Below are 16,562 nucleotides of genomic sequence, written 5' to 3'. Positions count from 1 at the left end.
GAAGGATTTGATAATAACAGTCTCTCCACTCAATAACAAAACAGAGTCCCCTGCAAACATTCCTTTCCAGTATGGCGCCGGGATGTCTGCTGCCCATTTCTCACCATCGCATTGTTCATATATCTCGTTGGTCAACACTGGAAATCTGCATAATACAACAGAAATCAATGTCAAATACTTGATGATGCTGAAAAAGAAAACATCCGAAGGCGATTCTAACTGAATATCAATATGAAAATGATGTAATTTCTTACCTATTGACACATGATGCAATTCTGGGGTTTCCCAACAGTAATTTCATTAAAACAGTCGGTCTGATGAAGGAGAAAGGGATCCCATCAGATGTTGTTGCCTAGAAATAACAGAAAAATTGAACTTACTTTTTACACACATGAGACTTCTATAAGAAATGTACAGTATCCTCAGAGTGCCTATTTGCCACCTGTAGATTTGTCATGATAAATTGTCAGACAGCATGTTAGTTTTTCATAGATCACAGTTGGATATCAGTTGTATGTAGTGTTAAGATATCATAATTTGTACCATGGTACAAGTGTTTGCACAACGAAAAAGTAATTTGAGTTGATTATATACCTGGCCAACCAGTTCTGTATTAAACCCGGGTACGTTGAAGTTCACAACAGACTCCATCGAAGGTAAATCTGGAACGTTCAGTTCTTCAAGAATGTACCAGACAAATTTCCTTGTTTCACGAGACTGTAACAACATAGATATTAATAAAAATAGTGACAATTATCACTGGGTATATGTTTTGTTTTTCTCACAAATTGGCTTTTCTTACTTTTTAGCTAAAAATGTAAAAGTAACTGAACTTTGCCGATTAGTTATTTGTAAACCGAAAGCAATAATTGAATACTCCTGGAAACTATCTTGTGTCAGAAGTCTTAAAGTGGTTGAACTTTATCATAAATGAAGTGAACAAAAATTGTATTTTTTGAATACGTCAACAAGGTATCACTTAAGTATATGATACAAGACTGGGTATTGTAGGGTACTCAACTGCTTATTTACTTTTTCAGATCATAAATTGGCAAGGCCTCTACACTTAAACTCTTTTAAGGTTAAATATAACAAAAACAAAAACATTACGCAGACAAACATGCTCACTAAGAACAATGATTCAGGATCTGATGATATAACGTAATGTTGACAGAAAATATATCTGGCATATCAAACGTAGTTTATAATGAGAAAAAATAGATCAAAAGTACATATTCACAAAATTGGCTCACATATGATATCAATGTTGAGCTTACCATTGGTCTGGGTCCAGAATGACACAACGTATATAATAAAAAAAGGTCTTGTTTGGGAAGGGAAAAAAGGGATTATCCATAAATTCATCTTCATTCCTTCAGATGTGGTTTCGTCAGTCACGTCATGGTCATACATATGTGTCTCTTCGTGTGTGGAGAAATATAATCATCAGGCAAGCCATCATCATCATCGTTATCAGCATCAAAAAAAAGAGGGTCAGGACGAATGGCCGTTGGTGTCGCTGTGTGGTTCACCAACTTACTGAGCGTTCGATGTTTCTTACTTTGAAGATGCCTATTAAAGTTAGACTCTTTGAATGATTCATATCCACAACATCGACAGCCACGTTCGCGATTTTGACTCCAAGTATCCGCCATTTCGTCTGCTCTGAGTATTAACCAACCAGCGATTAATATCTTCAATACGTAATCATCCAATATTGACGAATGAAAATACTGCAGACGACAAATTATGATGACGTAATCATACACAGTCTAATCACCGGTAACGAAACTTACGCACGTACACAGCAGCTATTCTCTAGGTAGGATATTTCAAAAATGTTGTTATTTTATTAAGTTTTTGTTTATAAATTACAGTATATCGAACTTTAGTCTTTTAATAACGTCTTTTGTTACTCTGCAGAAAATAAGGTTTGATAAAATCTCAACTTTGATGAAAAACACTCGGCCCGCGCGCGCGGACGGGACAGGTGTGTGTAAGTCTCTCCGCGCTGCAATGTAAACAAACTCAGCACAATATATACTTCAAAGATTCAGACTCGTAAACTCTAGATCAATTGATTTCGTCAACACACTTGTAGTACAGATTGTTAAACTGTATAGTTCGCTGTACTTTTTACCTAATCACCATTGTTTTGATTATGTATTTGGCGTTGCAGTAATTCTTTCAGAGGAATCGTGATCCGACGATGACATCAGAAAGCAACAACGATTTATTTTACGTGAGTATGCACGGTTCTCCGAGTAAAGGAACCGTGAAGCCATGCTTTATGAGATTTGAAGAAGCGTTAAATTTCTGACATTTGATGATTATAACCTATGAAGAAGATATTACACGATTAGACAAGCTCATGAACTCCGTTTTGCTGCAATGTTGATATCTTTTTTTATGAATGAACCGTTCATGAATAGTCATTTACATGTGAATGGAGGTTAACAAAATTATGTACAGTGTGCTGATGAGCCTCGATCGCAAACACGATCTGAGCGTATCGGTTTATCTGTATTGAAATACCCAATACACCACATAAAGTAAATACAATCATCAATTTCATTATTCTAATCATGATTTCAATCTAATACGATTGAAATTTAAGAAATAAATAAACAATAAACGAAGTGAGGTGAACCACTTTGTGTGGATTGAGGTTGGATAAACTAATGAATATGTATATATCCACCCTCAGCTGCATGGGTCATGTTTATCTCTTGTTTTCAATAGACTGTTTTCTGGTATTCTTTTTTTATTATTAGGATTCTCAAGAAAGTATTGAAGACCACAGTGAAGAAATTAACCGTGATGATGATGATACTGATATAGGTTTGTAACCAACAAACATTTACCTACATAGTGAAAATACATATACTCCATTTTATAAACAGAGTTGCCATATATATATATATATATATATATATATATATATATATATATATATATATATATATATATATATATATATATTGTTACGTGCAGAGAAAACGAACAAAAGGGTGAACTCAGCAGTTAACGTTTAAACAAAATTTATTACGAAAATAAATGTAATTGCTAAGTCAGGGATAGAGTACAAGCTTTAAAAGTGTACAGACTACTTATCTCAGCTGGGACGGCAAAGCTCCAGTCTCAGAGTTGTAACAGTTTGTCGGATGAATGAACAGTCCTTTGGCTTGCAGGCTTGAAGTTGCACAAAGTCCACAGAGTAAATCCAGAGTTGGCAGTGAAGGTCTTGAGAAGTCTTGAAAATTACTACGGCTGGAGTTTAGTAACACACAAGAGACACGATCCCAAAAGTCTGACTGGAAGCTGTGCACGTCCCTTTTATACACATGTGTTTACATAAGGACATATAAGAACAATCTAGAACTTTTATTGACATGCTAATTACTGTCCTAAAATTATCTCTCTTACACAACTAATTAACTTTCCAGAACATTCCAAACATGACTAATTGAATTCAAGGTTGTGAGGTCATTAAGGGCAGAGATGAGTGTGGGGGGAAATGACCTACATAACAATATATATATATATATATATATATATATATATATATATATATATATATATATATATATATATATATATATATATATATATATATATATATACATGTGTATATATATATATATATATATATACATACAAAACACACACAATTTATATTATTTATATACACACACACATACATATATATATATATATATATATATATATATATATATATATATATATATATATATATAAAACACACAGTTTATTTTACTTAACTATCCATTGTTTAGACTGTAAAGTAAAATTTGATAGAATTAAGTATCTCCTTTTAATCTCCTTTTAATTACCTTTTTATATTTGGTAAAAATAAAAAACAGTCATATTTTTTTTTAAAAATAGGTCAGTTGACAAAAGAAAACAACACTATGTTAAAGGAAATTTTGAAAGAACTGAAATTACTGAAACGAAGAGTTGATAAATTAGAAGAAAGAAGCCAAATGGAATGGAAAGTGGAGAGAGCAAAATGCAAGGTATAATGTAACCAAGGCAATAGATTTTTGTAAGGAAAGTTCAAACTCTATAGTGTCAATTATTTTTATCAATAGGCTTTACATTTCAAAATCCTTAACCAGGCAGCCAAAATGACAATCTTTTTTGACTCTCATGAAATTTTCCTGAACGCTGCCGTCCAATCAGGAATAAACAAACACACAAAGAAATAAAACAAGTCTATCAAAATAATCTTATTTTAAAATTTTTATTGTTCAGACAAAATATTTTGATTTATAATACTTGTTTTTGTTTTCCAACTTTACATAAAAAATACAGATATATAGATGACAATTAAATAATTTTAAAGTAAACTTTAGATAAGAAATGATGTAAAATAATACTAACCCACACAATTTTTTTTCAGCATGAATATCTGTGCTACTTGAAGTCATACTTCACAAGACATCATTATTTATATTATGATGACCTTCCCCGGGAGTTCGTTGTGAGTACCTAATTATTTTACTTCAATGGTTACGTACAGTAACTACCAATAAGAAATAGTAAACACATATTAACGGCATGGACATAACATAGTCACTCTAGTATATTACATTAAGTAGTAAAACACCAGCTGAAACTGTGGACATTAGAAATACACCTGTTCATTTCATGAATTGACAAAGAGAAGCATAAAATACAGACTGTTTCACCGAACAAACGGAATCATCAAGTGTTTCTATTTATTAGATTGATTTTTTATGATATTCATGCAGCATGCAATTAACATTTCATCATTTACTGCATGGAGCACAGGTCAAATGTCATATTTCTCAACACATCTGCCAACAAGTCAAGGACTTTACAAAACACACAAACCATGCTGAAAGTACCACTCTATCACATGAAGACTTTTTGTCATCGTGATAATGAAATTTATAGCAGTTATAGAAGTTGTCGTTTAAAAAACTATCATACCATATCTTGGAACTAAAATGAACATGCATACCCTATATGATTAAAAATATGATTCATTTCCAATTTGACATTGTCATATTTATATAATTTCTTTCATAAGGAAAAGTGAAGTCTCTATTAACCATTGAACTGGGAAATACAAGCTCGTCAAATCTACAAAAAATGGTCTGCTATGCACTCAAGAAATTCAGCGATTGGAGAGGTGATATCAGGACTAAGGTATGCAATTTAATAGGTTTCACATAAATACAATCATATACACACAAAAGAATACACATGCACTTTTTTTACAAATACATAGGTACATACACACATATAAATACATACAGACATATATATATAAAGATATATATATATATACAAACCTACATACATACATACAGACTTAAATACATACGGTACATATACATACATACATACATACACACACACATACACACACATACATACATACATACACAAATACATAACATACACACATACATACATACATACATACATACATACATACATACATACATACATACATACATACATACATACATACATACATACATACATACACACACACATACATACACACACATATATACAAACATACATACTTACCTACACATACATGCACACACATACACACACATACATACATACATACACACATACATACAAACATACATAAATACATACACACACATACATGCACACACACATACACACACACACATACACACACATACACATACATACATACATACATACATACATACATACATACATACATACATACATACATACATACATACATACATACATACATATATTGAAACAATTGTCTATAACAGACACATTCTGAATTTGAAAAAGTATCCTATAGAAGTGTCCTTGGTAGACAGGTAAAATTCTAATCACAGTGTTATTTTGGTTTAGAAATCTTACATTAATAATATGGTGTAACAATAAGAGAGGTGTCTGTATAAAAAACATTTTTCACTTTCCATCCATACGTCTGTCCATCTATTGATCCATCCATCCATCCATCCATCCATTCATACATTAATCCTCAAACAGCATCCATGTATTAAGAGTAAATTAATCACTTTATCTTTTAAGTGGAGTTTGCAATGAATGCATGTGTGTATTAGGATGACACACATTGAAATGATTGAAGACGAGTATAAGTTGGCAGTCACATGGCTGCAATTTACCATTTAAATTGATGATGCACAGGGCACCTTATTTTAATTCAACGCAATTTATCTCAATTTTATATTTCACTATCATGCAGCTACTAAGGAGCCAATCCAACCGGGGCTTGGAAATTAAAGAGCTTAACAAATTGTTGTGGAAGCCATACTTTCCCATTGAAAGTATAAACCTTGAAATCACTCTCAAGAAATCATTGATGATGGTGAGTAGCCTATTTGTATTTCTAAATTGGCTTGTATTTGAGAAAATGATTTATGATATTTGATAAATGATGGCGCACTATTACATTGGGCATATATAAACTTCGAGATGATAAATTGCAAATGCAGATATATTTATGTAAGACAAAAAGTATAACGTGGATATACTCAATATTGAGAAAATAATAACTAAATGAATAATCAATATTTCCACTACAATAAAATACACTACTGATGTGTTAAAATTTAGTTGTGTCCTCTTTAAATACATTTCATAGATGATAATGACTATAAGTAACATTATGGTTTGAGACACAGATATAAACTTGTTAAAATAATGAAAGGTATGCCAGGTAATTTATCCATCTGCTTCTTCTAATTGATGTATGTAACTGAAAACCTCAATATGAACCAAATATTTGTTGATGTTCTTAATAGTAATGTCAACAAAAATAAGGTTCCTTCAGAGGCTAAAGTCATATTTTTCATCAGCTGGGTTGACGTGCCTTAACGTTTTTTGCCTTTATGTTCTACATGCTCATGGGTCCAGATAAATAATGCATGTACAACACAATATATCCATTAAAGTCTGAAATGAAAAATGGAGCACATGAAATTTTGAGGTTAATTATCTTACCTGAATCAATATTTCTATTCATAAGTATCCTCTAATTAAGCAATAGAGCACACCCAACGATGGTATACCACAAGAATTTGACCAGTTCATGACATATATGCACGAGCGATAGCGAATGCATAAATAAAGTGAGTGGTCAAAATCAAGTTATATACCGTCGTTGGGTGTGATTTATTTCTATTATATCATAACAGTATATTGAAATTCTGGTGTGGGACAACATAAACTGAGTTTAGCTCGCATATGCCAGCTGTAGTATATCGCCAATATACCAATGTTCTTTTCACGTCTCGACCAATAAGATTGCTGTATTTTCTCCATCAATATACTGGTATGACATAAATAATATTATATCATACCAGTATATTGATGGCTCCAATGAAGCGATCTGATCGGTCAAGACGAGAAAAGAACCTTGGTATATTGGCGATATAGCAAGGATGGCACACGCGCAAGCTCTCTGCAAGAGAAAAATAAATATGTTGTCTTTCCACGCCAGAAATTCAATATACTGTTATTATATAATACCAATAAAGCACACCCAGCAACGGTACACCACTCAACTTTGACAAGTTCACTTCATATATACAATCACTATCGCTCATGAATATGTTGTAAACTGGTCAAAATCTTGTGGTATACCATCGCTGGGTGTGCTATTTAACAATTGGCAAACATTAGGAAAAATTTCAAATTCAATATCATACTTACCGGTACATTTACATATATCTTTATTACAGCGAGCATTTGCTCACTCAAAGGACCTATTTGGTCGAATAGGATCAAGACAAGACCAGGCTGGGAACGACTTTTGGGCCAACTTTGATTCGTTCTTTCAAAGATGTATAGAGGATGGGAGAGAGGGTAAATGGGAAACTTGGTTCCAGAGAGATGAGAGGAGAAGACTAGCGTTTTTGGGGGAAGAGTAAAAAAATACGTTGAATTGGGAAGTTATAATGTTTGTTGTTCTTTAAATTATATATTTACTATTTGCAAATAGAAATTATTTTTACTTGTTATCTTTGCAGGTTTTGAAAAAAAGAATTTATTAAAATATTTAAAATACAGTTCATGGCTGTGTGTCTTTAGATCAGCATACCCACAAAGGTAAGCTCAGTTTATTAATGTACTTCTGCTTTGATTTTTCTATTTCACCAACATTAATGTCTGCAGGAAAATTATTCAAAATTAAAAAAAAAACAATGATGAATATGTTCATCTGTCAAATTGACAACACTTACCTGTTTGTGCCAACATCAAACATGATTTGAAATTTAACATTTGTTCATTCAGAGGAATTCCCATTGTTGCTCCAGGCTTCAGGATGCAGACTTATACGAATAGAAAAAACATGAAGATTCCTGACTAAAAGCAGAAGTGCAGGGGTCAATTTGACTATATAACTTTTTTTACATTAAAAGTGACAGTAGAATTGACCCCTAAACTGGGCAATTATCACACCTACCTTATGTCTTTTTTCATACATGTGGCTTGTCGATACGAAACCTGATTAAAAACTGATGAAGTTTTCCTCATTTTTGCATTCACATTAGTTTTTGTAAGGATGTCGCTGCTATCATTGATATTTATAGCACAGAATTCAGTCAAATATATCCTGTAATTTTTCAGAGTTTTAAATTGTACATCCATCTTCTATGTATTCAAATGCGTATATATGTTGAAAATTCCATAACTAAGACATGTATGTATTTTTAGGCGTACAAGTGTAGAAAAAAAATTATCCTCTACCAGGATAAAAAGATTTAAATGTTTGTTATCCGGGTCATCTCCACAAATTAACCAAAAAACCCAAATATTTTCTAATACAGAAAGTAACAAAAGACAAAGTCTCAAATTAATGGAATTCTGCATATATACGAATTTGGAAAAATTAAAGATCTATGTACACTTTCAAACCCTTTCAAAAATTACTTTTGTCTGAAACCAGTGCTACAAATATCAAAACAACGACTTCAACATGAAAACAAATATGAATACGAAAATGAGGAAGCTTCAGGGCTAGTAACCAATCAAAGCTCACCAGGAAAAGGGTCAACTAAAGGTCATGACCCGACCTGTCTCGAATCCGTAATCTACTAAGCTTAGAATCGACTTAATTAAAACAAGCTTCGTCAAAGATTAGAAACAACCCTTCAGCAAAGGTCAGTACTCCTAAGCTTTGACTAAGGTTGGCACGCAAAACATTGTTCTGAGCTTCGGCGCCAAGCTTCATATAAGCTTTGACTAAGCTTGGACTAAGGTATTGCACAATCGCGTGTGTAGAGGGTTTCGGTACCGTCGCGATATCGAGAACAAGGCAAGGTAAAATCACAGACATGGAGAAAAAAACGATGAATGAAAGTTGTCTCCGATTACAGTCAGTGCATCAGAATTAGGTGGCCGAGATGTTAGATCAACGGAGAGTCCACGGTCGTCATGATTGTTGGTAGTAGCTGACCTTGGACCGAGACTTTGAATGGCTCCGTAGTAATTTCCGTAGACACTTCCGGTCAAGGTTGATGACAGCAAGCTGCCGTTGTTGGCCCGTTTACGGCTGGTTCGGGTAGCCTTTCACGCTTGCATCGTTTACATGGCCACTGACATACATAATATGCCATGTGTCAAACCCAGTATCGTCTAGGAGTTTGCAAACGTACTGAGTTCTGTTTCACTTATACGGCAACGAAGCAAACCATGTTGTAAACAAAGTTTTAACGTAGTAGTACACAGCGTATCGGACGGGGACTGCATGCTGAGCGCCAGCCAGACAGAGGGCAAGTGCGTGCTTGAGGACTCAAAAAATGTAATAAATCGTACAGTAAGACATTATTATCAATATTGTGAACCATTGTCAAGATTTATAGTTTTGTGTATTACATGGTTTATCCGATATTTCCCCTCCTTTTAAATGCGCAGTCCTATTTTCGTTTTCAAAAAAAAACTTGCTCACTTTGGGGCCGCAGTGCTGAATAATGGAATACATTATCAGTAATAATGTATGGATATGACGTCACAAAATTCACTGGTATTGACAAAGCTATAATATAATGATATATATACACAAGGGTATGCAAACCATTTCTAGACGATATTATTTACCGATGATGTGAGTCGAATTTCGTTGCGAAAACGACGTATGAAATTTCAAATGGCATCGTAGCACACATCAAGTTATGAAAATGACAGACATGTTGTAGATATTCGAAATATGACCGAGAATATTTTTTTATTTCTCTTCGTAGTAAAAACCTTCCAATATAATATTCCAAAGAAGAACATTTAAGTTTTTTTTCAGTTTTAGTGAAAGCCTTTCAATAGAACCCGAAAGATTTTTTCAAATGTGCATTTCTTTTTACTCTGTCTGTTTTGGTCATACGGAACGTGAACAAGCCTTGCAGGTCAAGGGTTCGTTTTCACATTTTTTCCTTTGTTTTCATTCTATATTTTACTTTCTATCGTTAGTGAGTAACATTTCAAAAATAATTTTTTTTTTTACCTTTTACGGACGTTTTAGAGGGTAATAGTATCTGTCCCCCCCGGTCCCCCCTTTTTTGTAACGCACATCGTCAGGTTCCATGTTCATATGGGCATAATCTTTACGGCCCTGATACGGTTTTGCGGACCGAGGTTGTACGGCGGAAGGGTCCGAGCGTGCGAGGGCCCGTACGCCGTACGACCGAGGTCCGCAAAACCCGTATCTGGGCCGTAAAGGTTTTATCATATACCTTATTGAACGGTTGTGATATATTTCAGTATTTATCAATAAAATTTTATTAAGTTATGGGCGTAAATTAAAAAACAAACATGCGCCACGCAACTTTGCGGATTAATATGTACGATGTTGTCATTTGTTCTGTTGTGGAACGCGTCACGAGCTTGTTCTATGCGAACGCCAATGTCACTACAGAATGAGCACAGATGAGTAGTTGATCCTGCTCGTTAAAATACACTTTCTATCAAGCACTTGTTTTAAACCAATATTGATCGGAATAAGATTCGATCTGTCTACAATTTGCTTCAAAACTACGAGCGAAGCGCATAGAAACTGATAGAAACGGTTCGAATCTCGCGCTGACGTGCTTTCGAATGGAATGTACGTGGATTGAAACGCGCGTAGCAACGACAACGTAAAAGTTCGAAAAAGCGCGCACACTACCTTATTTGGGCAAAGTGTGCCTGGGCGTGATACGGCAACTTATTACACACCTGTAAGAGCGCATTTTCCTATAGGTTTACATGGGTACGTGAATGTAGGTATATGATAATACCCTTTTATAACATTTCTGAGGCCGGAACAGCAGACGACAGATCAGTAGACTCGTTCCTTGCCCTATGGGGACGCTACACTGCGCTACGCTGCCGTACCATACAGCTTGAGCGGAGATACCCCTATTTGCATATTTATATTAGAATTTCGTTCAAATGGAAGTGATGAGGGCGCTGTTCTACTTGACCGTTAGTGTGATTTTTCCTGTTTTTTGGGGGGCAATTTCAGCCCATTTTTTCCCAACAAACGATGTCAGAGACGTTTCTATGGTCATATAAGCAGTTAAGTTTGTGCCTATGAATTTTTATCAACTTCTACGGCTTACTTTTGGTGCTATGTGTGTATTGTCGATCTATGGCTCGCTAAACATAGGCCTACTTTTGGGCTGCCGCAACTACATGCACAGCTGATTCTTGTGAATATTTTTACATAGTTAGACAGTCTAATCATTATTTAAGCCCCCTAACTTACTTTTATTCTTGTTCATGCCCTGCAAATCACTGCTTTGGCCTCGTAGGTCGTACACCGTCCCGCCATCAGAAGACAAGATGGCCGCTTAAAGTGAGGAACGTGTTGCACTCCGCTGACGCCTTGCTCACGTTTACAAATTTTTAGGCCCAAAGATTGCACAATATCACATATTTTACTGTTGTCAATCCAACTTATGTTATATTTATATTTGATGCTTGGGTTACAATTTCGCGGTAGTCCTCGCAGGCATTGGCTACCAATATACCATTGGGTAACCGGAGAAGTCGGGCAGTTGCGAACTCGGCCATCGCCAGCGCGCTGGCGCCGATGGTGCCGACCAACTCAGCCAGTGCAGTGGGACTCGGCCAGGAGAAGTCTGCCACTCGCAACAAAGCAATATGATTGCATACGCATTCTCTCCACAGTTGAATATGCCAAACAATTTTAACTTTTTACTACCATAGTTTTTGTTATTTTGTCGGTTTAATACTACCGGGTACTACGAACATTCAGAAAACAACTCAAAGTCGAAGAGCTCCCACGTCCACCCTGCAAAACATGTACGGTCTGCCTCCGTGTTTCTGCAGATCGCGCGCGTACCGTATTAAAGTTCAGGCAAACATTATGCCATTTCTTCAGTAAAATTCATGGCTTGATGACTCTTAAGGTGAAGCGCTACGAATTACGTCAAAATTAGGTTGTGGTGTCATTTTCTTGAAACTTTGCACAAATATTCTTTGAAGTTGTGCAAGTGCAAAAATGAAATAAAAATGTGGGTCACCACGCTCGTTTCCATGGAAACGGACGTTAAAATGGCGTCGTTAGAAATAAATAAAAATGATATAATTCACTTAAACTAAAGAAAGCAATTATAAAACGCTTAGCAAATGAGTTAATTTTAATAAATACCAAGGATTAAGATCAATATCTATCGAATGTATAGTTTTCATGATGTTTGTAAAGAAATTTTAACATAAGTATCGATTACAAAATGACGATATCGAAATTATGTCACTACATAATTTTCGAACTTTCTTCCTGTCGCTTTGAATGGTGTCATTTTGACCAAACTTGGCGAATAAAATCCTGACATAATACCATTTAGTTTACACTTTTAATAAAAGGGTGTCACCACGCTACTTTTTACAATATCTCCAGGTGAATGGGTAATATGCGCCAAGTAAATGGGAGAGAAATATTAATTTTGCGCTCATATTGAATAAAATCCAGCTTCCTAGGGGGTCAAAATATGACAAGGTTAAAGGTCACATGTATTTCTAAGAGACTGGGTCAAAAAATTAGGTAAAAGCGCAATTTCAACAATGACAGGTGATGTTAAATACATGCGCTGCAAAATAACCCATTTGCGGCAGGCTGGAGTTAAATCTGCGCAGAAACGTTCTAAAGCGTGTGCGCGTCCGAATTCGTCGCCCTTTACCTTAACTAAGTTGCTTCGCCATCTCCTATGACTTTTTAACGAACTTCAAGTGTAACTATGACGAAGACTGCAAAACTCGCTACCACGATCGCGATACACCGCCATCTTTAATTTTACCCAATGTGTGTATATCATACGTGCGTTGAACTGTGATCTGTGAAGTTTGCAAACATTACGCTCATCTTATGAATGACATTTAGATCGCTTTCGTATATAACTTAAGTGAGACTTCAAACAAGAAACACTAATATGGAGCATATATTCTAATAGGGTGCATACTGTACTGGCCGACTTCTCTTGTATTCGGTCATTGTCAACTGTCAGTGTCTGTCTGTTTGGAGTCGATGCAGGATGTGGTGGTCGGACATTCCCACGCCTGATTTTACTGACCCCTCAGCCTTTCAAGATAATAATATCGTTGTAAGAGTGGATTTGAGTGACCGTGATTTGTCACAGTTTTCCTTTTCACTGGTAACGGGTAGTATATCACTGTTCAGTTACCATGTTTCAACTCGTCAATGTTGACTGAAGTCCGATAGCATAATTTAAATAAAGGCGAGTTTCAGTGCCATAGCGTTGTACGCTGTACACGCACGCGTACACTGGGCTGTACGATCGGCCTTGTACGGTAACACTAACAGCGCATACATGGCATCATGAAATCATGCCGAAAATATAGGCGCACTGTCAGAAATTCACGAAACTTGTCACAAGCGTTGTTCAATAGCAAGTGGTTTGACACAACAAGTATTATTTTTGTTCAAGACCTGTATCAGTGTGTTTCGGGTCACAGTCTAAAAATAGCACACAGCTGAGAGGTATAAACCATCATTGCAACGTACGAATTCAGTTGTCAATTATCATTAGTATTTATTCTATCATGCATAGATACGATGAAATTACTCTAAAAAGTGTACATTACCTCATAGCATGTTCAATTTCGCATTAAATAATCATATTTGTGAGCTTTCGAGCCCATTTTCACGACCAAGTCACTCGAACGACGTGTATTCCGACATATTGCTTGTTTACATTCAGAACGAGGCTCTGCAGCCTATTGAATTATGCAAATTTCTATACGTCCGCTCAAGCTGCATAGGGCAAGGATTCGCTGATCACTGCGTCTCACGTGACCTGACTAGACGCAGCACGCAGTAGACGCAGATACCCAATCTCCACCGCAGAGTTCTTATCGGCGTGTATTTCCCACAATTCCTTGCGCTGTCGCCGATAATGACTCTGCCACAGGTGTCTTGTTTACGTGGTAAATCACCACATACCGATCCGCAAACCGGAAGTACATCAAAACCATGAAAGGACGGGAATTTGTTCAGAAATAAAGGTGAATTATTTTAACTAATCATATTTAATGTGAAATTTAAGAATTAGAATTTTTTTCTGAAAAAGTAAATACAGCTTAGGAATTACTTCTCTATAGCGTACTTATTCTGTAAGAAACGCGGTTTCGAACTTTGCCCTGACCCTTGACCTCAAAGCTTTGGCTTCCAGTGAATCGTCTGACAACATTTCTCTTCGATAACCAGATTACAGCATCGTTTTTATTGTCATTTTTGGTCTTAGCTAGAGTTGTGTGTACAGGGATTCAATTGTAAGTACAATAAATAGTTGTTTAAAAGGAATTATGATCTTTCGAATTGAATTTGTGTGCATTTGTGCGCGTGCAAAGTTTGTGTCGGCTGGTCGCAAAATTCAGATACCTCTGACTCTGTGCTGAGTGGTTGTTTTAATATCACAGACCGTCGAGAAAAACTGTTATCAAGATCGCTGTTTTTAGTTCCTGAAAGACATGAATGTAAGTAAGTCCGCCATGGATAAAAGTAGTGTTGTCTATTTGGTATGCTCCAAATCGAACCAGTGGAGGTTTTACGGGACGGAGAGTAGAAAATGGAGCTCTCTTGACCTTGACAAGAAAATTTTTGATTTAACTGGATACAATGACCTTGAAAAACTTCAGCATCGAGGTATCGGATTGTGCGACAGCTGTGCTGTTAGAATAGATGCTTCTTGGGAATTTGTTAGGACACTGAAACTCAATGTAAAGACAGCCATTTTGTCCAAGCGTGTTTCTAACAGTCCAGTTAATAGTGAAGATGAAAATGCTAAGCGGTGTAGAACAGGCTTGGTGTCGCGAGAAACTTATTTGATTCACCACTACCAGTCAGCCCTTTCACCACCACAAAACCCATTGAGTCGTTCCTACCTAATAGACCTAAAATTACTGATGCCCAAGTTAAACTTCATCCAGCCCTTGAGCACCACAACTATCATATACATGATATACCAGAATATCAGAGAGAGATGCCCGAGGACGATCTAGGGGATACGCCGTTACCCTTTCTCAAGGAAAGAGGCACATGGAATGTTGCGTATTATAAACTTGGGTCAATCAGTTCCAGTGAAGTAAATCTACTTAAAATGGCTGCTGGGACAGGTGACGTGGAGAAAATCATCAACATATGTATGCTCGTACCTACAGTACTGACTGGTCTGAAACGCAAAATTCTTGAAGAAATTCAGTGTGCCTGCACTGATCAACCCTCATTGAGGAGGCCGTCAGTGTTGCGCAGCATTCGCCCAATTGATGCCCTAAAAGAAGGTAATCTGCCATATGAGTGCATAGAAGAAATGGATAAGAGGTATGTTAATTCTAGATCGCTTGTTTCAAACTTTAACCCTTTTCCTGCCAAGTTCTTATTTCACCATCAGGTCAAGATGGAAACAACATATTCCATATGGTGTATTTTAATATAATACTGTACATTTGAAAGCTTTTGAAAACATAAATACTGTAAACTTGATTTTTTGGACAAAAGATGCTATAACAGACCAAGCCAAGTGGGTATATTGTCAGTCTGTGCATGTATTTCTGTTAATACCAGTATGAATATGACTCAATGAGCTGAAGCATGACTAGAAAATTATATTCCAATCTTGCGTTGTGAATAATTTTATAGTTGTCCCAATATATATGTACTAAAAATATATACAAAATCTCTCTGTCTCTGTGTCTCTCTGTCTCTATCTCTGTCTCTCTCTGTCTCTCTCTCTTTCTCTCTCAGATGTCAATTCCTTCTAGATTTGCTTCTCACAGTAGCTACCCCTCAGTTTCAGACGACTACAGAGCGTCATATTGGCCCTATTTCATTGGTGTATGCCATCTTGATGCATTTGCGGAACCAGCAGCTTTCAGCCTACCAACGTACTCTCACTCTTGTAATGACGAAAGGATCTATCAATGACCATGTAAGTGATTTTCATACAATGGAATTGTTAAATCTCTCTTTTAAATTTTATTTTTATGTAGTTTGGCTGTGTTTTAATGCATCTAGATATGTCTTATTGAAG

At 35.8% G+C, this 16,562-nt stretch overlaps 1 long non-coding RNA gene across 1 annotated transcript; it reads left to right on the top strand.

Annotated features, from left to right (window-relative positions):
- The first annotated feature begins 6,260 nt into the window (after positions 1–6,260).
- LOC139116522 (uncharacterized) lies at positions 6,261–8,087 on the top strand. The gene is made up of 2 exons (XR_011548326.1): positions 6,261–6,385; positions 7,761–8,087. It is a non-coding gene; the product is annotated as an uncharacterized lncRNA (long non-coding RNA).
- The last annotated feature ends 8,475 nt before the right edge of the window (positions 8,088–16,562 follow it).

Source organism: Ptychodera flava, chromosome 17, assembly GCF_041260155.1.
Source record: "Ptychodera flava strain L36383 chromosome 17, AS_Pfla_20210202, whole genome shotgun sequence".
Taxonomy (NCBI): Eukaryota; Metazoa; Hemichordata; class Enteropneusta; family Ptychoderidae; genus Ptychodera; species Ptychodera flava.
The sequence above is the reverse complement of the archived record's forward strand: the minus strand, read 5'-3'. Positions and strand labels throughout refer to the sequence as shown.